Consider the following 25,314-nt stretch of genomic DNA (forward strand, 5'->3'; position numbering starts at 1 on the left):
CCTGCCCATTGCGCCCGTGTGACGTCCTGAAGATTGCACGGGCTGCGAAAAATCGTATTCAATTGCTGCCTCAAGGGCCTTAACTGGCCTGTTTATTGATGGCGGGCGCGCATCCGAACTTATAGCGCACCCGCTTTCCCAAATATCGCGATGGCGCACGGTGACATCAGGACACACCCCCAACGTCACCGGGCGTCATTTTACACACGGGCCACCCGCAATCGGGTCCGCTCCGCCATTTTATGCAGACGGGCCATTTAAGGCCCGCCCAGTGTATTTGCCGACTCCCGTGGATAGCGGGAGAGTGTGGGCGGCGGTGGGGGGCGTGCACAGACTGCCAGGCCCAATGGCGACCCAGCAGCCTGTTTAAAGGAAGGCCTGGGAGCCTCCTATAGGCTGCTCACAATGGCCACGTCCAGGTCACACCAGAGGGGTTCGGGTGAGCAGGCCAGGCTGTAGGGTAGGATAGCGGGGGGCACTGTGCCCCTCGTTTTACCGATGACTGCCTTGCTGCCCTCCTCGAGGAGGTGGCAGCACGGCGGGAGGTCCTATTACCCAGGATAGGAGGAGGAGGCCCCCCCCACATGACCAAACGTGCCTGGGAGGAGGTGGCGGAGATGGTGAGCTCCCGCGATGTGGTGCGGTGAACCTGGATCCAGTGTCACAAGCGCTTCAACGATTTGTTGCACTCAGGAAGGGTGAGAACCATGTTGGCATTGGGCATTTAACTCAGCAGGTAGCCTTACCCTCTGCCCACCCCCCCGCCCAAGCCCGAGTATTGTGACTGCATTGAATCATGTCGGGCATTTTCCCTTTGCTGGGTGGCCAAGCAGATAGTGCCCATGCTGAGGTCAGCCTGAGTGGGTCATGAGGAGATGAGTTTTCCCCCTGCACCATGTGTTGATCTGAGTCCCACATGACTAGTTTGGGGGCAACCTGGAGGAGCTGCACCTAAGCACAGACTCAGAACTCCAGGACATGTCCTAGTCAGGGTGATGAGGTGGTGGAAGAGGAGCCTCAAGGTGGCGCGGCAACGAACCATCTGCTGCCCTCGACGCTGCACGTGCTTGTGCCTCCTTGCTGTGGGAGGAAATACTGCGTGGTTCCTAATGTGATGTAGGCAGCATGTGTCCAAGGGGAGGGGGGGTGGCGGGGGTGGGGAGCAGGCCCAGCATCTTGGTCTGAGTGATCAACAGCAGTGGGGAGAGGAGGCACTGGAGGCCTGATACGTGCTACTCTGGTTGGGGTGTGGTGTGCGTGAGCAGAGCCCATGTGCAATTTGCCCTAATGAATGGTCTTCTCTCTTTTTCAGGAGAAGAATGCTCAGAACGCGGCCGAGCGTGTGAGGACTGGAGCCGGCCAGGCACAGCTTTGCATATTAAACTGTTTCAAACAGGAGGCCCTTGAGCTGGAGAGGCACCATGTACCCAGGCGTACTGGTGTTGGTGAGGCTGGGGTGCCATGGCCAGGTATTTAAGGCCAACAGTGAGGTCAGCATTGTCCTCCCAACAGCCATAGCACTGAAGATTGTTAAATTAGTTATTGTTGCAATATTGCTGGGCCAGTGGTTATGAAAGTTTGAGCGCATAATGAGCCAGAGAGACAGGGATGAAGTTTGTCAGTGTCTGCACACCAACTGATCCACTGCCCTTGTTCTTCCTATTAGCATCATCGGAGCAAGGCCGGGAGGAGGAGCAGCAGAGGCCCCCTCTCACTCCAGAGGGACCTGAAGCCTCACCAGCGTCACACCATCTATGCGAGGCGGGCACCGGCGCAGATACTAGCACCTCAGTGAGAATTGGAACATCAGCTAGTGTCCCGGGGCACAATGGTGAGGGCACTTCACAGTCGCTGGAGGAGCTGGCAGAGACAGAGAGTGCCCATGGTGCCAGCAGTCGGAGGGCTGCAGGGGACCAGGCACATGCTCAGTCGGTGCCTGATGATGCGCCTCTGGAGTCGTCCGCGACGCAGCAGCTGCAGGAAATGCGGCCGGGTGTGCAGGAGCATCTGGGTTTGATACATGAGGCTATGCTTGGCTTGGTGTCGGTGATGGAGGAGTCCACGCGGACAATCGCCGAAGCAATGAGCCACATGTCCGAGCGCCATGCGTCCTCCATGGAGAGAGTGGCGACTCTCGTGGAGAGGCTCCTCCAGGAGACCCATCAGGGCTTCCTGAGGATGCACTCGGACCAGCAAGCCCTCACATCGGCATTGACCTCAGCTGGTCAGTGCCAGTGTGGGAGATGATGTGGGTACCAAGCTTCCCAGCTCGTATCATCTGATGAGGCTGCGACGCCTGGTGAGATGCCAGCTGTGGAACTGGCAGCTCCCTCCCAGGCGGGGCCAGCACAGGCTCCACAGGCCAGAGGACGACCGCCAAGGTCATCGAGGCCAACAGGACAGCAGAGTCAGCAGGCTGTCTCAGATACCACTCCCAGCGAGGGGGCAGCACCAAGACGTGGCACCCGGAAACGTAAACATAAGGCACCTTAGACACACCAGGGGTTTATCACTGGTGCTTTTATGTTGGCTCGAGATTAGGTCCTTATGATTTATTTTGGATTGTTTACACTAGTGATATATGTTTATACTATATTATTTATATATACTTATATTTGTGAGAATTTCTGATTCACACATTAAATGCAAATGTGTGACCATGGCTGAGGGTGGCTCATTTCTTCCACATGTGTATGTCTAAGGAAAGTGTCATGAGTGCTTATTTGAACATTGATCTTTATGTACCAGTTCCTGCTGACGACCTGACAGATTTTCTGCTTAGGTATCGAGTATGGAGCCGACAGCCCAGGCTTGTCCTGGAGGTCCACCTGTGTTGTGCTAGCTGAAGGTTCATTGGATTAAAGCCTCCCAGGTGTCCGTGCCTCCCTGCAGTATGCCCCGGTCAGCGTCTACCCCCTCAGCATTTCCCTGTGTGTGCTCATCCTCGGACTCACTGCTGGACTCATCGTGTGCAGCTGCAGCCACTGCGTTGATGTCTTCATCGTCCACTGTGTCCCCCCCTTTCCAGCGCCAGATTGTGGAGAGAGCAGCGTGCAACCAACTATCACCGATACACGGTCTGGGGGGTACTGGAGTGCGCCCCCTGAATGGTCCAGGCATCGGAAGCGCATCTTGAGAAGACCGATAGTTCTCTCCACCACAGCCCTTGTGGACCCGTGGCTCCTATTGTACAGTTGCTCAGCTTCTGTTCTTGGATGGCGGAGAGGCGCCATGAGCCACCTTCTGAGGGGATAGCCCTTGTCACCCAGCAGCCATCCATCCAGCCGGGCTGGAGCACTGAAGAGCCTCGGCACCTGGGAGTGTCTGAGGATGTAGGCGTCGTGGGAGCTGCCTGGGTACCTTGCACAGACTTGTAGAATCAGCATCCTGTGATCACACACTATCTGCACGTTCATGGAGTGGAAGCCTTTCCTGTTGACAAAGGCACCGGGCTCACCTGCTGGTGCCTTGATGGCCACATGTGAACAGTCTACTGCACCCTGGACACGGGGGAAGCCAGCAATGGCTGTGAAACCTCTAGTTCGCTGTGTCTGGCTTGCCTGGTCCCAATGGAAGTGGATGAAGGTCAATACCCTCCTGAACAGAGCGTCTGTAACCTGCTTGACACAAGTGTGGACAGCTGATTGGGAGACACCGCAAAGATCACCCACCGAGCCCTGGAAGGAGCCAGAGGCATAGAAGTTGAGGGCAGCTGTGACCTTTAGAGCCACTGGCATCTCCACCCACACAGTTCATGGAGATCTCAGACCCAATCATCTGACAGATATAGTTGACTGTCTCCCTTGACAGTCGGAGCCTCCTTCGGGACTGCACCTCAGACATATTGAGGTAGCTGCTTTGCTGCCTGTAAACCCCGGCAGCAGGATAGTGGCGTCTTCTTCAGCCCCTTCTGCCTTGGACTACCTCTTGGCCCTGCCCCCCTTGTGCCTGCGCCTGGCCTCCCAAAGGTGGCTCCCCTGGAGGCTGAATGTGCACTCCTGGCCTCCTCCCCCTTCTAGCCCTCCCTTCCTCCTCAGAGGAGCTGCCTCCAGTGGAGAGTTCAGCTCCCATTCCCAGGCTAAGGGAAGGCTTCCTGAAAACCTGCAGGCCCGGAAAAGATTCCTCACTGCAGAGTGCTGACCTGAAGGTTAAGAGTCCAGAAAAAGCAGCTGGGATGTGTTCTGAGGTGCTGCAGATCACACAGGCAAGTTTGAAAAACTTTCAACAATAAATATTTCACAGAGCAGATTCACCACCCCACTGATCCCTCTTATCTAGCCCGAGGATGAGGTTAAAACAAATGTCTCCTACCCGCCTGCCCGTTGCGCCCGTGCGCCGACCCGAAGATTGCACGGGCACCAAAAAGCCGGCATCAATTGAAGACTGAAGGGCCTTAAGTGGCCTGTTAATTAATGGTGGGTGCACATCAGACTTCATCGCGCGCCCACCCAGCGAAATATCGGTGATGTCGGGACGCTCGCCCGACGTCACCGTACGTCATTTTACGCGCGACGTGTGGGGCCTGCTCTCCCGCACATCAAACGAAAAATTCAGCCCTATGTTTTGTGGGGTTTGATTAGATTATCTTCTCAGGAAGGGAAAGGTCACTTTGGGTTCCTCTCTCGTCAAGAATTTTTGTTCAGAGGGGTTACTTCAGTCATACTTAACTGGAATATCAAGAGTGCATATATAAATTGATAGCACAGCATAATGTAAGGATTGGCCCTTGTGCATTAGGGTTAGGAGGGAGATTCTGAGTTCTAAACACAGGGCTTTTACACACAACATTACACAATGGACACTTTACTGTATAAGGTAATTACCAATTGCAGCACCATCTACAGGTGTAACTGGCGGCAATGCTGACCGTTTCACAATGTATTTTCCACTTGGGATGATAGGATTTTCCCAAAATGGAATGTAATGATCCACTCCGTGTCCTTAATATTTAACTGTTTGAAATTGAATCTTTTGGAAAGTCAATAGTTTTGCATTAAGTTGCTCTCTGACACTGTCTTATCTGATGAGACAGTAAGATTGTTGTGATTTGCCTGGTTTGTGTTGTGGTAAACTCTCCCTTGCCGGAATCCTTTAATCATTAAACCGTTGATATGCAGGTGCGATTACTGAGGATTTCTTGCAGTGAAACTATGTTTTGCAAATGGTTGTTATGACCTGCCTGGTTATCAATCCAGATAATCAAACTAAAAAGATGGTGATTTTTTTTTTAAAAAAACCTCCTCCTTGTGTCAAGCTTTAGAGTTGTGCAAACATTTAAAAATGCGTGTGTATGTGAAATAATTTGTGATACATAGTGACCTTGTAAAGCATACTTGCTGCAGCATCAATCTCAAACTTTTAGGAAGGGTTGACATGTTGTTGCATTGACTTGGCTACAACACTGCATTACAGCTTAATCGAGGTCAGATTGATAAGAATTCCTGGGCCTACTGTTGAATTTTGCTGCAAATGGTGTCTTGCCAATCACGGATTTCCTTCCTGCTGGTGTGTATCGAGACATTTTCTTAGAATCATAGAACCATAGAACACTACAGCACAGAAAACAGGCCATTCGGCCCTTCTAGTCTGTGCCGAAATATTATTCCGCTGGTCCCATTGACCTGCACCTAGTCCATAACCCTCCAGACCTCTCCCATCCATGCATCTATCTAATTTATTCTTAAAACTTAAGAGTGAGCCCGCATTTACCACGTCAGATGGTAGCTCGTTCCACACTCTCACCACCCTCTGAGTGAAGAAGTTCCCCCTAATGCTCCCCTTAAACCTTTCCCCTTTCACCCTAAAGCCATGTCCTCTCGTGTTTATTTCTCCTAATCTAAGTGGAAAGAGCCTATGTGGGTACGATGATGTTTTTGTTCTCATCCTTACCCTTAGTCTTTGGTGACATTGCAACTTGGCCCTCAGAACTTTTCCCAGGGTCACCAACAGTTGCCATCCTGGCCAGCAACGTGATTGTACTGCATATTCCCATGCTGATTTTAACCTCTAAGTCTAAAGTCTAAAGCTGCGACTGCCTTTTTAACACTCCGATCGCCACTGTTTACTTTCCCCCTTAGTGTCATGAATTCTGAATACAAATTAAACCCTGCAATCAAGCCCCAGATTCTGGTAGATCAACGCAGGGTGGCTGCTTAACTCCAGGTGTAAGTACAGCCATGTACAAATGTGAGACGTGCAACTGAGCAAAACATAGCAGCGTAGTGAAGACTGGGTGAGCTACCCTGGTATCTCGTGGAAAATACTTTCACGTTGCCTGAATTTAATTAGCATATATGAAACTACCAATTCAGCCACTGGCTCTTATTTATTATTGTGGCTAAGTGAAAAGAACATGTAGTATTATTTTTTATTTGTGTCTTACTGGGCAAGAGCCTCTGTGCCAATTAAAGTTTCTGGATAACAGAGTAATGTGTTTTCTCCCTACCCTTCATTTGAACCCTCCCGGGAACATCATTTTTTATGGTAAATGTAACCATTTCATTGCACTCAGTTCTATTTTACCCTTGTTTTAAAGAGTTATTACGAAATTTAGTTCATGTGTCAAACCTCAAGTATTCAAAGATACAACAGAATTGTTTGATTTTTGGATTAGAATTCCCAGAATATAATGCAAAGGAAATTTGCTGGAGACAACCCACTGAAGCTGTGGGGAGAAATTATGCAATTATTCCCCACCTTTTTAACGCAGACCTCCTCCCCCATCCCCCCCCCGTCACTAGCCCTAATCACGAATTTCTGACTTCCACGGTTTGCTTGCCACCTGGCCAAGTTAACGTGGGTGTCAGGGGACCTTAACTGTTCTGGTTATGGCAGAATTCCCCTGTAATGCACTCCTTATTTTCAGGATTTTCATACACCTTTCATTTGCCAAATTTCTCCATGCCACTGTACAATAAAAATACACCCATGTCAGACAATATCAATACATTCTTTCCTGGAGCTGAAGTGATATTCAGTGTGAACTAGTAGAAAGCGCACGCATGACGATGCCTACTGAGGCTGTGCCAGTGTTCTTAACACCGGGGTCATGCAGAAATAACCAGGAGGTGGGCAATATCGAAGGGAGAACGATATATTCCACCAGTTGCCACCCCCCCCCACCCAATACCATAAAGTTTTGTGTTGAAGTATTCAGAAAAATCTGATTGCCTTTCAAATTTCCATGGTTTTCTAGATTTAAAAAAACTACTTGTTGGGATATGGGCGTCACTGACATGGGCTAGTATTTCCCCATCGCTAATTGCCCTTGAACTGAGTGGCTTGCTGGACCATTTCAGAGGGCAGTTAAGAGTCAATCACATTACAGTGGATCTGGAGTCACATGTAGGCCAGACTGGGTAACAATAGCAGATTTCCTCTCCTAAAGGGGATTAGTGAACCAGATGTATTTTGGTAACAATTGATGCTAATTCATGATCACCGTTACTAAGACTGACTTTCAATTCCAAGTTTTATGAACTGAATTCAATTTGTACTAGCTGCTGCAGCAGGATTTGAACCTGTGTTCCCAAGGATTAGCCTGGGACTTTGGATGACTAAATCCAGTGTCATTGCCAGCTGCCCATTTCAACCCCTTTTGAGCATCAGAGGAATTCTGCTTTGTGATCAAAAACCTGGGAACTGATGGCGTGTGCTGTTAGCTTTCTTGTCATGTATGTGCCAGTTTACAGGACAATAATGGCACAATAGGCGGGCTGGAGCCACACAAAGCCTGTTTGCAGGTGATGTGTCATTCCTGTAGGAAATAGGCAGACATGGGAAGCTCCCACCTTCTTGGGAATAATGTGACGCAGGAGTAAAGAAACCTCTGGTGGCATTTTGTTGCATTTTATGTTGGGTATAGACCATTTGAAATTACCCCTTGTACAAACTGAGATTCAGAGTGGCGAGGCTGGTCCTGTCATCTTTGTGGTCAGACCTTCCGCCTTTTTCAGGCAGGAATGTGATGACAGGATTGTGCAACGTCCTTCAGCATGACCTGTGGCTGAACTTCAGGCTAGGCAGCGCTAGTAACTCTGAGAGCCTCTGTAGCCCTGAAACTCTCTTTATTTTTTGCCTCAGGCAAATCTGATGAGAATGCAGAGAACAGATTCTTTGTAAATGCAAGCTATTACCATCATTTCTCCTGTGGGTAACACAGAAATAAGCCCAACATAACAGAGACCTTGGAATGTTTGAAATGGCAGGGTTTCCTAAAGTTGTGTTTGATTGACCGCAGGCTAGTCAGCCAACGCACTCCTGCATTTAAGTGACCCACAAGGTCTTCTCAGTCTACATGCTTGTGGCAATGCAAATAGGAATCGTGTAAGTGAATAAACATTTTTGCGACGGCAGTCGTGACACCATTAATTTAAGTTGTTACGTTATTATATTTGCTACCATCCAGCAGCCACAGGTTTGGTTCCAGACTACTTGCTACATATCATAGATACCATAGAGAGGGCTCATGTGCCCTCTCTATGGTATCCACATGGGGCTCTGATGGATGGGAGCAATAAAATCCTTCGCACCTTCACCATCGAAAATACCGCAGGCATGCTTCAACAGCAAGCTTGATATCTCAATAGGCCGGGAGTTGCCTTCCCATATAGTCCAATGGCAGGATCATGATTGTGTGCAGCATGCTCCACAATGTCGTCATTCAATGAGGTACGCACAGGAAGAGTAGCTGGAGGAAGGGAAGGGGGTTTCAAAGTGTTGCTGATAAACTAGAGGATGTCACCTGTTGCCAGCCACAAAAGACAAATGGCAGAGTGCCTGTTTCTTAATAAGTCCTGTTACACTTTCTGCCCTCGCCTGACCCCCCACCATCATCTTTCCACAATCAACCTTGAGATTTGGACAACCAGCCCATTCCTCTGACCTATACACCTCTTTCCCATAACCATAGAAATGAATTTATCAGCATATGTTCCTAACTCCAGTGCTGCACCATATTTTATTACCTTTGATTTCACCACTTCCCCATCCTGAAAGGTTAGGGTTATATTCTGTGCTTTTTCTTGGTGAGCCCTCATGTGCCAGGAGCCTGCGAGTTGATTGGCTGTTGTTCCCGGTCCATGAGAGCTTGTGTGCGAGCTGCTGATATTGGATGCACTTTGACCGGTGCTCTCAGCATGGGTGAGATTTTGGTGCAATGGTAATATCACTGGGCTAGTAATCCTGAGGCCCAGGCTAAAGTCTCTGGGGATCTGGGTTCAAATCCCACCATGGCAGCTGGTGGAATTTAATTTCAATTAATAAATTTGGAATTCAAAGCTAGTCTCAGAAATGGTGACCATGACAACTATCATCGGTTGTTGTAAAAACCCATCTGGTTCACTAATGTCCTTTAGGGAAGGCAATCTGCTGCCCTTACCTGGTCTGGCCTACATGTGACTCCTGACCCACAGCAATGTGGTTGACTCTTAACAGCCCTCTGAAATGGCCTAACAAGCCACTCAGTTCAAGGGCACTTAGGGATGGGCAACAAATGCTGGCCCTGCCAGTGATGCCCACATCCCATGAAAGAATAAAGGAAAAAAAAGATGCTCAAGAATGAAAATTGGAACAAATGACAGGAAGTGCAAGAAGACCTTGTAACAAGTATTTTATTAAATAGGAGGGCAGATGTCCCACTGCCTTGCGCTTGGAGGACTGGCAGTTCTTTCTCACAAGGCAGAGGAAAAGGGGCAGAGACCCACCATGTCAGGTTGGTGCTCTGCGGAGCGGCCCTGGATTTTCCAAGGCTTTCCCCCAGAGCCTTACTTGATCCTATTTCTTTAACAGATAGAGACTCAGCAAGAGTGGGGGAGGAGCACCCATTTTACTAGGGTGGCAATGATCCTTCCTGCATCATTTCTGGAGGACTGCCAGAGGTTAGCGTACCTGTGAAGGGACGCCTGTAGGGAATGTCTTTCCATGGACGTTGCTTCTAAATTTGAATTAGATTCTGTGCACACTCTAAACCCCATGATTGCAGTGGTGTGACTGAAGGGAAGAATGGGGGACCCTAAACTGTTGGCTTTTCACTGCAAATTGCAATATCCTTCTGATCATTTATATACCTTGGCCTACTCTTTACATGGCTGAGGGAAACTCTCCAAGGTCTGAGAAGTCCTTCAAAAATGGCAGGCTGGTCCCGATTCCGGGGTTTCCAGTTCCATTCCTGGGATTTCCTAATTTCGGGAGTGCCTTTTAAGGGCGCAGGCTGGTTTGTGTCACAAGCCCGCACCTTGCACACTGATCTGACCAGCTCATTATGTATTCTTCACTGAGAGCCCAGAAATCCATTAGCCTTTGAAATACCTGAGCCCCAGGGAAAACATTGCTTGACTGACAGCTCTGGCGCTCGATACTGTCAATATTTATTTATACAAGATAAAGAGGTTTCAAGTGCTTTCAGTTTTAACTATTGATACTTTAAGGGGTCTGGATGATTGACACTTCTATTAGGATGTAGCAAAAAGGAGTTTTTTTTAAAGAAAGTGGAAAGTTACCAATAAGTGACTTTTTAAAACTTGTTTACACATCTTACTGTCACAATAGGGTTCATTACTTCTTTACAGTTTATAGTGGGTGACTGGTTATTTGATTTTGTTAGAAGTTTTATTTCTAACTGTTAAATAAAACTGCTTTAGGGTAGTACTCAGTAATTAATGCACTGGATTTTTAAAAATATATATTTATTTAACATTAGGTCTCTATGATGGGGGAGTTTTCCTTCTTTCATTGCTATGATTCATTTATATGTATTTTTTTTAACACCTGAGCAATGTTACCTGAAATGAATTTCTGCCTGGATAGTAAAATGAAAATTGATTGAAGGTTATGCCAGTTCTTGAGATTCATGTCCATGTTATCTTCAAGTTTACCCGTTTGTGATGTTTATTAAATCTATAATACCAGAAATTTTTTGTGGCTTTCTTTCATGCAGCTGAGGAAAATGGGCGGATATGTTTGGCACCATAACATAGCGATGACAAATCAGCTTATTTGGGAGAATTAAGTTGTTTAGAATGTGTTGCTCCACTCTCACAAAGATTTTCCACCTCTGACCATCAAGGCTTCATTTCAGCAATCAAGCATTAAGCTCTTGAGTGCCCCCTTATCTTACATTAGGTTAATCAGCACATTAGTGAATAATTGATGGAGTTGCTTAAATCATTTATTTGCTTTAGATGAGTCTTGACATGATGGTTTACTCATAGTCTGGTAATAATTTTAGCTCAGACATTTAAAAAAAAAGGTTTGTGTCTTATTGAACAATAGGTCAGATGAGTTGCATGTGGCTGTGGGATTAAATCTAGAATATGAAACCTAAGAGTATACAATGTAAAGAAGCATTAGTCTGGTACAGGGCCTAGGTTTTAAAATTAACTTGTTCAGCACATTTTACAATCAGGATGATAGTCAATCCAAATACGCCTAATGGCAGGGAATAAGAGTGGAAGAGTTTCCTGGTCAGCCATACTGCAGAAGCCAATGGCAAACCACAGCAGCTCTTTGCCAAGCATAACCATGGCCCAACACAGAAGTCCTTGGTGCCAATGTCCTTTCAGGACAAAGTGCCTGAAGAGAGAGAGAGAGAGAGCACATATTATGAAAAAAAAAAGCCTGCTTTCTGGAATGGTATTAATGAGGGCTTTAACTGCAAAATGAAATAAAAACACACCTCGTGCATAACCTGGTCCAGTGCTATTCCCACAGGGTATTTTTGATGTATTTTGTTTTCCTCCCTAAAGCTTATCCTTGTCTTCATATTTGAATCTGTCCTCTCTAGATCAGCATTTACCTCATTACTTGGGATGATAATATTCAAGGCCTTCAGCCTTTACCAGTTCCACTTAGGTGAGTGGCCAGTCAGGTGTATGCATGATGCAAGATGGTGTCCATCTTTGAGTGAGTGTGACTGGCCATCACTCTGCCCCCTCCAAAGCATTGCATGCTAGGTAGGCAATTAACCTACAAGGTGTGGGTGACAAGGCAGAGAACTGAATGCAACACTAAGACTTGAAACTTAGAAGTCCAGTCCTAGACCCTACAGCTTCTGGACTACAACAATGTTTTCTCATACTTTATGTGGGTAATGACTTTAAAAGTTATTAACCTTTATCAATGTTGAAGTACATCAGTTTTCTTTTACACATCTTCTGGCTTTTATACAGGCTTGAATTTTCACTCCTGGGTCCGGAGTGTAGAGTCCGGACAATTTCCAACGGCACAAACCCGATCCGGGAGAAAGTGCCTCGGAAGGTAGGATTGCTGTTTCCGGGATGGAAGGTGGTGGGGGAGGGGGGAGGTGAAAATGGGAGTCATGGTGGGCGAACCCAGAACAAATGCGGAGGCTGCTGGGTGTGGAGGCCGGCTGGGCACTAGGCCTGCCTTGGTACACCGGCTCTGTGTCAAAGTTTTAAAAGAAAGCAATGAAACATAAGACAGGCCTCCGGCCCTCACCCCTCTCACCCCCTTATCCCCCATACTTCCCATGCCCCATCCATGCCAACCTATGCCCCCACCATCCCACCATGGCCCTTACACCCTCCATGGAAACGCACCCAGTATCCGCTATGGGCAGACCTTGGCACCCATGCTGAGATGAGATAAAATGAAGTCCTTAAGTGTTTATTGCAGACTTTATTCAAAAAAAACTCTCATTCATAAAAAAAACCATTCTTTTAACTACATAATCTCTTAATTAAAAACAAACTTCAGAATTCATAGTCTCACTTCAAAGAGTCTATAACCACTTGTAGCTGTCAATCAAACTGTGAACTAGCAAGCACCCAGCCATGATAATGGAAGGTTGTGAAATCAGTCAATCAAAAATTGTAGCCCTCAGGCTTACGTCAACGTATGGAGTGAAATAACAAGCAATGATTTTGTTTTAGCACTCCACACAGTTTTTTTCCCCCAAAGATTTAAAGGGCAGGAGTTTTAAATTCCTTGACAGTCTGACAGTTACTTTTGACAGTTCCAATGAATTTATGCATTTTTTATGCACATTCATGCCCACTTTTAACAATCCCAAAAGGTACTTTACCTCTGCGAAAGGACAGCTAACTTCTCCCAAAGGGCACCTGACCACCCAGGGCCATATCCGAAGTGGCACTCTACCTCTCCAAAAGGGGTATTCCACCTCTCTAAATGACTCCACAAAGTTTAGGCCTGTTCCTATCAGTCCTAACCTGCACATGGTGTGTTTCCCACTCCTGGCGAATGAAAATCAGACATCACTGGAGGCAGCTACTGTTTTATGTCGGGAGCTGCCTCCGCGAAGCACACAGGGGCAAAATCCCGACCCACCCCCCTGAAAATGGTAGGTGCTGTGTCTGGGGACGGGACTTTCAGGTTTCAGCCTCCGCCATCTTTGCAACGATGGAGGGGGCTGCCTGTCATTGTGAAAATCCAGGCCATAGTCTCTATATTTATAACAGACACATGCAATATTTGGTAATGTCATTCTAAAATATTTACTGCAGGCTGAGGCTCAGCAAACTTGGCAATCGATGTCCCCTCAGCACTTGAGAACTTTCAAAAGAGTGAAGTCCCAATGATTGTTATGTCTGGGGTTCAATTGAATTATTGCATTGGGGGAAATCTCTTCCAGTGAACTGGATTTCAAATTAACATTTTGGACAAAAATTTAATGCAGATGCCCAAGTGATTCTTTTAACATGCTAAGTGCTGTTTATACCGAATTACTGGGAACTTGGAGCAGGGAAAAAACTGATTTTGGTGTTGTAATTAAGAGCAAAGACTCTTGCTTGGCTCCAACGCAGATGTATGGCTCTTGATTCATTGTTAAAGAGACAAAGCTAGGATCCCATTGCCTGGATTGCTGTAAAATTACAAAAGCAAAAATTTAAATCAAGGATGTCAGGCACCTATTTGCTTAAATTTCCCGAAGGGTTTCAGCCAATGGATTGATTGTGCTTTGAAATATCCTCTTTAATGTGATGAATCTGATGTCTATGCAGGATCAGGGTTTTTATCTGCTGTAGATAGAGCTTTGCTGCTGTCTTCAATCTCTTCTAAGCAGCCAGTGATGAGACCTGGTCTTTTACGCTTGCTTCACATCCCTGGCACAGTTCAACTCTGTTGAAGAGTCATACGGACTCGAAACGTTAACTGTGTTCCTCTCCGCAGATGCTGCCCGACCTGCTGAGTTTTTCCAGGTATTTTTATTTTTAATTTTGTTTTGGATTTCCAGCATCCGCAGTTTTTTGCTTTTATCACCACTGGAGTGGTTCAGCAATGTTATTACAGCAATTACATGGCAGAAGCATGACAGAAATGCAGTGGTTAAAATACCCCGTTTGATTTTTAGGAGCCATGTGACAATCTGAGTACGTGACTTGGGATTAAGATTTTCACGGCTGAAACAAAGAAAAACAGGGGGTGAAACAGATACAGCTCAAAATGTGTCTGCTGCGAAGAAGTTCCTTGATGAAGGGGGACCCCACGTTTTGCAATGGAACAGTAAAATAGATTTTTACTGTTCTGGACACCATGAGTGGTTCTGAAACTGAGAAGGTTGTGATTGAACCCAGTTAATATCAAAACAACCCAAGATTTGTCATGCTATTCCATTTTATAGAACCTGCCTGCAGTTGAGTGCCTGTTTAGATTCTTAATGTAGCTCTGTAAAACAGCGTGGGCTTTGTTTATTGCATTGGGTAAAGTCTTTTTCAAAGTGGATTAGGAACATTGGCTTAGTGTTTGATTTATTCAACCTTGTCCATGAAGCACAGGCCTTCCTCTTTGCTAGAAACTAACAAACTGATGTAAATTGGCACACTCAGTGGCTGCGCTCAAAACTACCACAAACTCATTGAAGTCAAAGCCAAAACTGAATCAAGCACTCATCTTTTCTCAAGGTGAAAGCTATCTAAAAGTTTAATATTCCAACAGCTAATAACTCTAAGATTGATTCAAGACAAGAGCTACTAGGCACCTGATTTTTGCTTTGGTCAACCCTATGGGCAAAATCGTCCCAGATTGGCACAAAGTGCGGTAGCGGGTGGGAGAAAGGGTTTTTTTACCTGCTGGCCGCAATGGAGGGGTTTTGCTTCACATCGTCCCAATCCTGGTGCGCCCTGCCTCATTAATAATGCATTCTCGGGAAACATGCTGGATCGCGGGCAGGGCGGACGAATCCATCACCTCAGGCCTTCAGTAATGCGGGCACCATATTTAAAGGACACCCCTGCACAGAGCTAGCTCTCTCTATGGGATCAGAAGCTGCTGCAAAGTCATGGCAGCTAAAGGGAGGAAATGTGCTGCATAAAATTTAGCGACGCCTCCCTCAGGCACCTACTGGACACAGTGAAGGCCCGCCTTGAAATCCTCTACCCCCACCCGCCCCACCTCCCGCTCTAGGCGAAGACCAGCAAGCAAGGTGACAAATACAGCATGGGAGGCGGGGGCAGCGCTGGTTAGCACCAACGTCCTGCTAAAGTGGACGGCCACCCAGTGCCCAAAGAGGATGAATGATCTCCTCTGTTCCATCAAGGCAAGTCACTCTTCTCATCGCTCTCAACTTGCACACTCACTCACAAACCCATCACACATCCACATGGATCTCACTCTGCCAGTTCAAGGGTCATCACCAGTCACTCTCTCACACACACCTTCATCCGACCTGTGGATCATGTCCTCATCCTGTCTGTGGCACCACTCACCGCCCACAACATGCCAGGCATCCTTCTCATCTGGCCTGGCAGGTGTCCTGCTTACACGCTCTCCATCTCTATATATGCAGGACAAGCTGGCACATAACAAAAGAGAGAGGTTGCAGACTGTTGAAGGAATGCTTGACATCAAGGCCCTCATGAACTTTGAAAATAGAGTCATCCAGTTGATCGGTGATGATCTGAACCGTTCCTGTGCGGACGGTGAGGTTGGCAGTGCGCAACCAAGTGAGGATCCATCAGTGCAACATCCATCAGACAACCATGCTGTGAGTGAGTTCCCCTGTTCTGCAGTCCCCTGCCATGCACTAATTATCTCCGTTTGCTATTGCGGGCACATCTATCTGGGAAGCAGCCGAGGGGGTCTAACAGTCAGGTCCTCAACTCAAGCCCCAAAGACACCTCGGAAGAGGAATCTGATGACACCCTAGTTGAAGACCCATCACAGCTCTCACCCATACCCTCCACTAGTGCAGAGACACACACCTTGGTGGGACCTAGTTCTAGAGTAGCCTTGGGTCACAATCTGGTGAGCACATCGCATTGTCTGATCCACAGCAGGTGGAGGCAGGGACTTCCCAGGTTTCTGGCACTCGGAGAACTGCTGGAGGCCAGAAATCTGCTGAGTCTGAGTCAGGTGAGGAACCTCTGGATTCAGTCATACTTCAGTTGCTGGAGCTGCAAAGGCAAGCTCGGGAACATCAGGAGGGGATTTCGGTTGCACTCCTCAGATTGCAAAACACAATGGAGGAACCCATCAGTCTGAGGTGACAGCATCGGCATTCTAACTCACCGAGGTCAACACTGGTAGGATGGCAGCTGCCATGGTACCCTTGGTCCAGAATGTCGCCCCAGCACTGCTGAATGGGTTGAACTCCATCGCTGGTGCCATAGTTGGCTGCCAACAGTGCCAACACAAAAGGGTGTGGGGCAGCTCAATCTCACTCCTGCTCCTCAAGGAGTCAGCCAGGGGCCCTCAAGCACCCACATGGAGGAGGATGAGCAGGTGCACACCCCTAGGCCATCCACCCAGGTGACTCCTGGAGTGCCCGGCCTATCCGAATCCCCTCTTCCTGTGACCCCAGCAGCTCCAGCTCCACAGGCTGAGGAAGGTGCCACTGCCACACAGCAGGACCCCGAAAGCAGGATGGGGCCCTCCGGATCTTGGCCCGTTAAGATCATCACAGACAGGGCGTAGCAGTCAGCGGGCTGCCTCCACCTCCATTGTGGATGTCGAGGGTTAGGGTTAGGGAGATTAAGAAGCTGTAACTCTTTCGAGTACATTCACAGTTATTTTTTTTTTGTTCAAAGTCCTGGAGTGGGACATGAACCCACAACCTTCTGACTCAAAGGTGAGGGTGCTATGAACTGAGCCACAGCTGACACCTCTAAGAAGCTGTAACTCTTTCAGAGTTCACCCTTTACCATGTAACTCTTTCGAGTATATTCACAGTTCAAGACGTTTTTCTTCCGGGAGTGGGACATGAACCCACAACCTTCTGACTCAAAGGCGAGGGTGCTATGAACTGAGCCACAGCTGACACTTCTAAGAAGCTGTAACTCTTTCGAGTTATCAACAGATCGCATGTAACTCTTTCGAGTACTTTCACAGTTCTTGGTTTCCGGGAGTGGGACATGAACCCACAACCCTCTGATTCAAAGGCGAGGGTGCTATGAACTGAGCCACAGCTGACACCTCTTAGAAGATGTAACTCTTTCGAGTTATCAACAGTCACAGATTGTAACTCTTTCGAGTACATTCATAGTTCTTGGCTTTTTTTTTTCCGGGAGTGGGACATGAACCCACAACCTTCTGATTCAAAGGCGAGGGTGCTATGAACTGAGCCACAGCTGACACCTCTCTAAGAAGCTGTAACTCTTTCGAGTTATCAACAGTCACAGATTGTAACTCTTTCGAGTACATTCACAGTTCTTGGTTTCCGGGAGTGGGACATGAACCCACAACCTTCTGATTCAAAGGCGAGGGTGCTATGAACTGAGCCACAGCTGACACCTCTAAAAATTACTATCCAGGAAGTCGTCTTGGAAACTCTTTCGAGTTATGAACAGTCACAGATTGCAACTCTTTCGAGTACAATCACAGTTCTTGGTTTCCGGGAGTGGGACATGAACCCACAACCCTCTGATTCAAAGGCGAGGGTGCTATGAACTGAGCCACAGCTGACACCTCTTAGAAGATGTAACTCTTTCGAGTTATCAACAGTCACAGATTGTAACTCTTTCGAGTACATTCATAGTTCTTGGCTTTTTTTTTTCCGGGAGTGGGACATGAACCCACAACCTTCTGATTCAAAGGCGAGGGTGCTATGAACTGAGCCACAGCTGACACCTCTCTAAGAAGCTGTAACTCTTTCGAGTTATCAACAGTCACAGATTGTAACTCTTTCGAGTACATTCACAGTTCTTGGTTTCCGGGAGTGGGACATGAACCCACAACCTTCTGATTCAAAGGCGAGGGTGCTATGAACTGAGCCACAGCTGACACCTCTAAAAATTACTATCCAGGAAGTCGTCTTGGAAACTCTTTCGAGTTATGAACAGTCACAGATTGCAACTCTTTCGAGTACAATCACAGTTCTTGGTTTCCGGGAGTGGGACATGAACCCACAACCCTCTGATTCAAAGGCGAGGGTGCTATGAACTGAGCCACAGCTGACACTTCTCTAAGAAGCTGTAGTTGCACAGCCTGGGCAGGGATGTTAATCACTTGTACATACTGTTCACTATTGTAAATAAACTCCCAAGAACGTCTCCTTGCCTATGGTTCCTTGTTCTGATGAACAGTGTTCATGTCACTCAGATGTGAAACCCTGGCTCCTGCACAAGATAAAGGCAGGTGTCTCAGTCCAGGGCCTCTTTCCAGAGCAAAGTGATGGTCCGGCTTCATACTCACTGGACACATTACTGATGCCTGCACCGCGATGGTGCTGGTCATTGCTGCCAGAATGTAGTGGGCAGGAGCCACAGAGTTCCGTCATTCTCTCTGTGAGCTCTCAGGGCCTTTGAGGTGGGACTGGCCCCCATCTCTTCAGCAGCTGTGACCAGTGACGCTGTGCTCCAGCTCCTGAAGGGCTCAGCTGCTGAAAGCTGACAAAGGATCAGGTGCATTTAAAGTTTCACGGCTGTATCTCTATGATATGCTCACTAATGATTTCGAATACCTCCAACAAATCTCCTCTTAGCCTTCTCCTCTCCAAGGAAAACAGTCCCAACCTCTCCAATCTATCTTCATAACTGAAGTTTCTTATCCCTGGAACCATTCTTGTAAACCTCTCCTGCACTCTCTCCAATGCATTCAAATCCTTCCTATAGTGTGGTGCCCAGAACTGTGCACAATACTCCAGCTGAGTTCCCACTAGTGTCTTATATACGCTCAGCATAATCTCCCTGCTTTTGTACTCTATGTCCCTATTAATAAAGCCCAGGATACTGTGCTTTATTAACTGCTCTCCACCTGTCCTGCCACCTTCAATGGTCTATGCGCATATACACACAGGACCCTCTGTTCCCAAACTCCCCCACTCACCGGCTCCTCTCTCTCTGTCTCCTGAAGGTGCTGACTCTGACTGGGTTCAGTTCTACTCTCGCTGGTTTCTCTCTCTCTCTCTCTCTCTCTCACCCCTGAAGGTGCTGACTCTGACTGGGTTCAGTTCTACTCTCCCTGGTTTCTCTCTCTCTCTCTCACCTGAAGGTGCTGGCTCTGACTGGGTTCAGTTCTACTCTCGCTGGTTTCTCTCTCTCTCTCTCTCTCTCTCACCCCTGAAGGTGCTGACTCTGACTGGGTTCAGTTCTACTCTCCCTGGTTTCTCTCTCTCTCTCTCCCCTGAAGGTGCTGACTCTGACTGGGTTTGGTTCACACAATCACAGAATTGTTACGGTGTAGAAGGAGGCCATTCGGCCCATTGTGTCTGCACCGGCTCTCCAAATGAGTGAAATGACTTAGTGCTATTCTCCTGCCTTGTGCTTGAGTATTTCCTTCAGTCAGTCTGTGCTGCCTCGCCCCCACACCTCTGCCTGACCCGCACAGGAGCCCTTGCCCCAGCACCACACTGAAAGCCAGCCAAGAAAAAGCGACTTGCCAGTACCTCCTGTGAATATGCGGTACCTCTTCCTTGATGTCCTACAGACGATGTTGCTGAGTGCTGTGCAAGGTTGTGTGCACTCATCTCTGGGGTTCCCCTTCAAGTTCATGTTGCCAGGTGCACACCCTTTAAAGGCAGCCGTGAAGCACACTGTCCTGAAGTCATGCCGATGTTGTCGGTAAATTTGACATAGCTAGGAACATCATTTTAATACATTTGCATCTAATTATAAGCCCTGCTCGCTGGAAACAGCGAGCAGGGCTTATAATTAGATGCAAATGTATTAAAATGATGTTCCCAACGTGCGGTGGTGGGAAACGCGGCCTGCCATTGACGGGTGGAGCGGACGATCGCAAACTGGTTTCATGGCGGCATAACACTGATTTTTGGCCTACTTGCCATACTGTCCCCCATTCTCCCTGCCCGCCCTGACATCTGACGTCAACAAGGCTGGAAAATTCCTGCCTATATCGCCGACCAACCCACTTACCAACAATGGCTTCCCCGACAACATTGTCTTATTAGAACTTCTCATCTAACCCTACTGAATATCTGTTTCATTATTCCCAATGTAAAGCCTTGTCAAGATAGCAATTCTGCTAAAAATCCTGCTTGAAGGTTTTCCAACCAAGAATCTGACAATAGTTTCAACAACAATGGTTTGCATTTATACAGCGCCTTTAACATAGTAAAACATCCTAAGGCACTCGATAGTAGCAATGTCAAATTAAATTTGACCCAGGGCCATTAGGAGATATGAGGACAGATGACAAAGGTGGGTCAGAATTGGACGAGGCTAGTGATCTCATAAGGTTGTATGGCTGAAGAAGGTTACAGGTTTAGGGGAGAGTGTGGTGCAGTGGTAATGTCACTGGGCTAGTCATCTCAAGGTCCAAACTAATGCTCAACAATGCCCCGAACCCCCTAATGTGAGTTCAAATCCTGCCGTGACAGTGGGTGGAATTTACATTCAATTAACATAAAATCTGCAATTGAAAACTAGTCTCAGTAATGGTGCCTATGAAATTATCAACAATTGTTGCAAAAATCAGTCTGGTTCACTGATGTCCCTTAGGGAAGGAAATCTGCTGGTCTGGCCTTACATATGACTCCAGACCCACAACAATGTGGCTGGCTCTTGATTGCCCTCTGAAATAGCCTAGCAAGCCATTCAGCTCAGGGGCAATTAAGAATGGGCAACAAATGCTGGCCTTGCCAGTGACACCCACATCCCTTGAAAAAATAAGTAGAAAAAAGAAATAGGAACGATGAAGACATCGAGGGGATTTAAATACAAGGATGAGAATTTTAAAAACAAGGTGTTTCTGGACCAAAGACAATATGGGTCAGCAATGAGAGTTGGTGTGAGTTAGTATATGGACAGTAGAGCTTTGGAGGAGCTCAAGTTTACCTCGGTGTAAGGTAGGAGGCTAGAATGAGAGCACTGGAATTCTTGAGTCTAGCGGTAACAATAGCAGAGATGAGGGATTTCAGCAGCAGATGAATTGAGACAGCGAATGAGGCAGGTGAAACTGTGGAGGCTGGAAGTAGAAGCGTCCTCAGTAATGAAGAGAATATTGGTTTGAAAGCACATCTTAGGACGACATAGGATGACAAGGTTGTGAATGGTTTGGTTCAGCCTCAGACAGCAGCCAAGAGAGGTCTGGAGTTGGTGACTCCAGGAGAGTTGGGAGGGAGTTTGTGGCATAATTTGGAGCTAATGGGTTTGGTCTTTGGAGGAATTTTCTGCTGATCTAATATTTGATGTTGAACAAGCTCCATGGCAATTCAGAGGAAGTGGAGAGGCTAAGGGAGTTGATGTTGATATCATTGGCATATATGAGGAACCTTGCTATGTATTCTTAGATGATGTCGATGAGGGCTGCATGTAGATGTGAAGTGGAAAGAACATACAAACATACGAAATAGGAGCGGAAGTAGGGCATTTGGCCCCTCGAGCCTGCTCCACAATTCAATAAGATAATGGCTGATCTTCTTCTGTTTCGATTTCCACATTCCCATCTAACCCCGATAACCTCTGATTCCCCTCCCCAACAAGAATCTATCTACCTCTGCCTTAAAAATATTCAATGACCCCGCCTCCACCACCTTCTGAGGCAGAGAGTTCCAAAGTCACACAACCCTCTGAGAGAAAAAACATTCTCCTCATTTCTGTCCTAAAAGGACAATCCATAATTTTAAAACAGTGCCCCCTTGTCCTGGACTCATCTACAAGAAAAAATATCCTTTCCAGGTCCACCTTGTCAATGCCGTTCAGGATCTTGAATACTTCAATCAAGTCACCCCCCCGCTCTTCTAAACTCCAGTGGAAACAAGCCCAGTCTGCCTAACCTTTCCTCATAAGACAACCCACTCATTCCAGATATCAATCTAGTAAACCTCCCCTGAACCGCCTCCATTGCATTTACATCCTTCCTTAAATAAGGAGGCCAAAACTGCACACAGTATTCGAGATGTGGTTTCACCAATGCCCTGTCTAACTGAAGCATAACATCTTTACTTTTATGTCCAATTCCTCTCGTAATAAAGGATAACATTTCATTAGCCTTCCAGGCAAGGATAAATCCTTGGGGACTACAAAGGCAGGTGGGAAGAAAGGTCAATGCAGGTAATTCTGAGTTGGCCAGTCCCAGCCAACTGGTCATTGGAGGAGAATGGTGTGATCAACAATGCCAAAAGCTTTAGATAGATCGAGAAGGATGAGGAGAGATAGTTCACAATGGTTCAGTCATGTAGAATAGCATTTGTGACTTTCATAAGGGCCACTTCAGTCCTGTGGTGTAGGAGGAGAGCTGGTTGGAAAGTTGCAGATAGGAAGTTGCAGGAAAGCTGAGTTCAGGCCACTGATGAGGTCTTCCCTCACTGCGGAACCAAATCACATCTCAGAAAGTTTCCAAAACAAAGAAACTTGCTTCCCCTTAGCATAGCTGTGACAATAGGTTCCCAGGCCCCAACTAAAAACATCTCTTGAGATAACATCACCAATATGACCCTAGTAGTACCTCAGTTGTGAGAAAATAACAGATACCTTTAAGTGAAGGGCAATGGAGAACAGAATAGATCAAACATTCATTGTTATGGAAAGCAGCCATATGATGTGATCTGTATTTTACTCAGTTTTCTGACCCATATATAGATGCCTAATGAGCTAAACATTAATCATGCGTAAAGCCTTACTTTATACACATATACAAATCTGGCAAACAAATACACCATAATATGCAATAATTCCTCAACCACACGATTTGGCAATCACATTTTTATTTTTAGCTTGTAGATAGACGTACAGAAAAAGGAAGTGGGTTTAAAAAAAAATACAATCCGTATCATTACCTTGGTGCCTTCATTCTATCATAACCTTTATTCAAGTCTGATATGCTTGCCCAAGAGTTAGCTGAATACATTGAACCTTTGTTGCTGAATTGAATAGGAAATCAGAGCGTTGGTCATCAGACAATTCTGCAACAAGTTTAGAATTACTTTCTGTCTGGCAGGTGTTGCAGAAAGCTTCTTTGGCATTTGTGTGTGTGTGTGTGTGTGTGTGTGCATGTGCATTTGCGTGTGTGTGTATGCGTTTGCATGTGCGTTTGCATGTGCATGTGTGTATACATACGTACACCTTTGTATTTATGTCTGTGTGCATACGTGTGTACGTCTTAGTACGTATGTCTGGGTGCATATGTCTATCTGTTTGTGTATGCTTATGTTTGTGGGACTTTGTTTTCTTTTTCTGGATCAGTACAAGGGGAATGTGTTAACCGTCTTTTACTGTTGAAAGCAGATAGTGTTTCAAGCTTTTGAGTCAGGTGATAATGTGAGGTAATGCAATATTTTTATGGTGATGCTAGGGATGAGGAACATGTGACATGATGCATCATATTGTGTATTTTTAAAATATTTACTAAATGATGCAGTACTCCAGATTACAATTAAAATTGAGTTAGGTTTATAAGTGAGGTATTTGGAAGAATGTAAAACTGACTAGGTAAATTGTCCAGAAGTTCACTGCAATGTTTGGGAGAATTTTATATCGAGGGTGTCTGTAATGGTGAATTCTGCTTAAGGATTATTTATTTTACACTTGCTAGTGTACCAGACAAATGATCTCTTTTTGCTTATGAGAAGAATATTCCCTAAAACCACAAAAAAATAAGTGCCTTCACAAACCACATAGCTGCATTTCCACTGGGAAGCCATTTTGACGAGTTAGAATTACACAATTCTAAGTAGAGGGAGCAGCCTCTCAGTCATGGCATGGTGCTGCCATATAGCCAAATGGTCCCAAGGTGCTGAACAGATACCCGCAGGAAGACTATGGAGCTGGGTGTTTTGGGGAATGGTATAATTCTTTTGACTGAAGACAGACACAAGAGATAGAGTACTATAACAGTCACATGAATCAAATGGTTCTTTCCTGATCCTCAACTACAGGTTTCTACACAACCTTTGGTTTTACGCCTCACACATATCATTGATCTATTTTGTACAGCTAGAGAAACCAGTAAAGAAACTACAATTTCAGGCTTTCAGTGGAAGCATTTAGGCACTTTTACAAGTTTCTCTACGGTCTTAACCATTTTATCAGTTTTACAAATGAATGCACATTTACTGACGAAACAGCAATGTTAAAGTGCTGCCAATAAGTGCATGTTTTGTCTGAGTAACATCACAAAATAACATTGTGAGCAATGCAGTCTGAACTTTGTGCGGTGAAGATGGAGGGCTATCAGTCTGTGTGTGATCTTACAGAGTGAGGAATGCAGAAGCAAGAACGTAATCCAAATATTGTGGCATTCAGTAATTTACATACTTGATGAAAAGTCCAATGAACCTCCTTAAGCTTGTGGTTACTTTATTGTGTGGGAAACTTCTCGTAAAAATGTAAAAAATCTTTCCTGAGAATGCCTTGTTTGTATGAGTAATTAAAAAAAAAGGAAGCAGATTGGGCTGGCTGTTTACTAGTCATAAGTGAATGCGGCTTGGAAATGGGAGATCGGGGCGCCATCCAACGACACTTCTGTAAAGAATAGAGGATTCGTAAGGCTGAACCTCAGGAGCCCGATTGGGAATCTCCCCTCAGGCCGCCAATTAAGAACCGCCTGGGGTCCACCGTCCAATTAAGGAGGTGAATGTAGGAGGTCTCGTGGGGCAGCCTCCAGGCACCTCCTGGGCTGGCCCTCAATGGGGTGCCTGTTTGCGTCTGGGAAAACACCAGTGTCACCCCCCCCCCCAGTCAACCCACAGGTGGGCATTTAATTGTGCAGCTTGGCTAGCTGCCTCTGCCAGGCGGGTAGCCTCTGGAGGTGACCCATTTATGAAATGAAGAGGTGGGCATGGGTTGGCCCCCTAGCCTGATGCGAATATTTCAGGCTTTCCTCCTGGTCCCACCCTTCTAGCCTGTCCCCGAGAGACTGGGAAGGTTCCGTCCATAGGATCCCATAAAAATGTAAACTCTCTTCTAGGTCTGAAAGCTGAGGTAGGGAATCGGGGGGGGAGAA

The sequence above is a fragment of the Cetorhinus maximus genome, chromosome 18 (genome assembly GCF_964194155.1).
Source record: "Cetorhinus maximus chromosome 18, sCetMax3.hap1.1, whole genome shotgun sequence".
NCBI classification, from domain to species: Eukaryota; Metazoa; Chordata; class Chondrichthyes; order Lamniformes; family Cetorhinidae; genus Cetorhinus; species Cetorhinus maximus.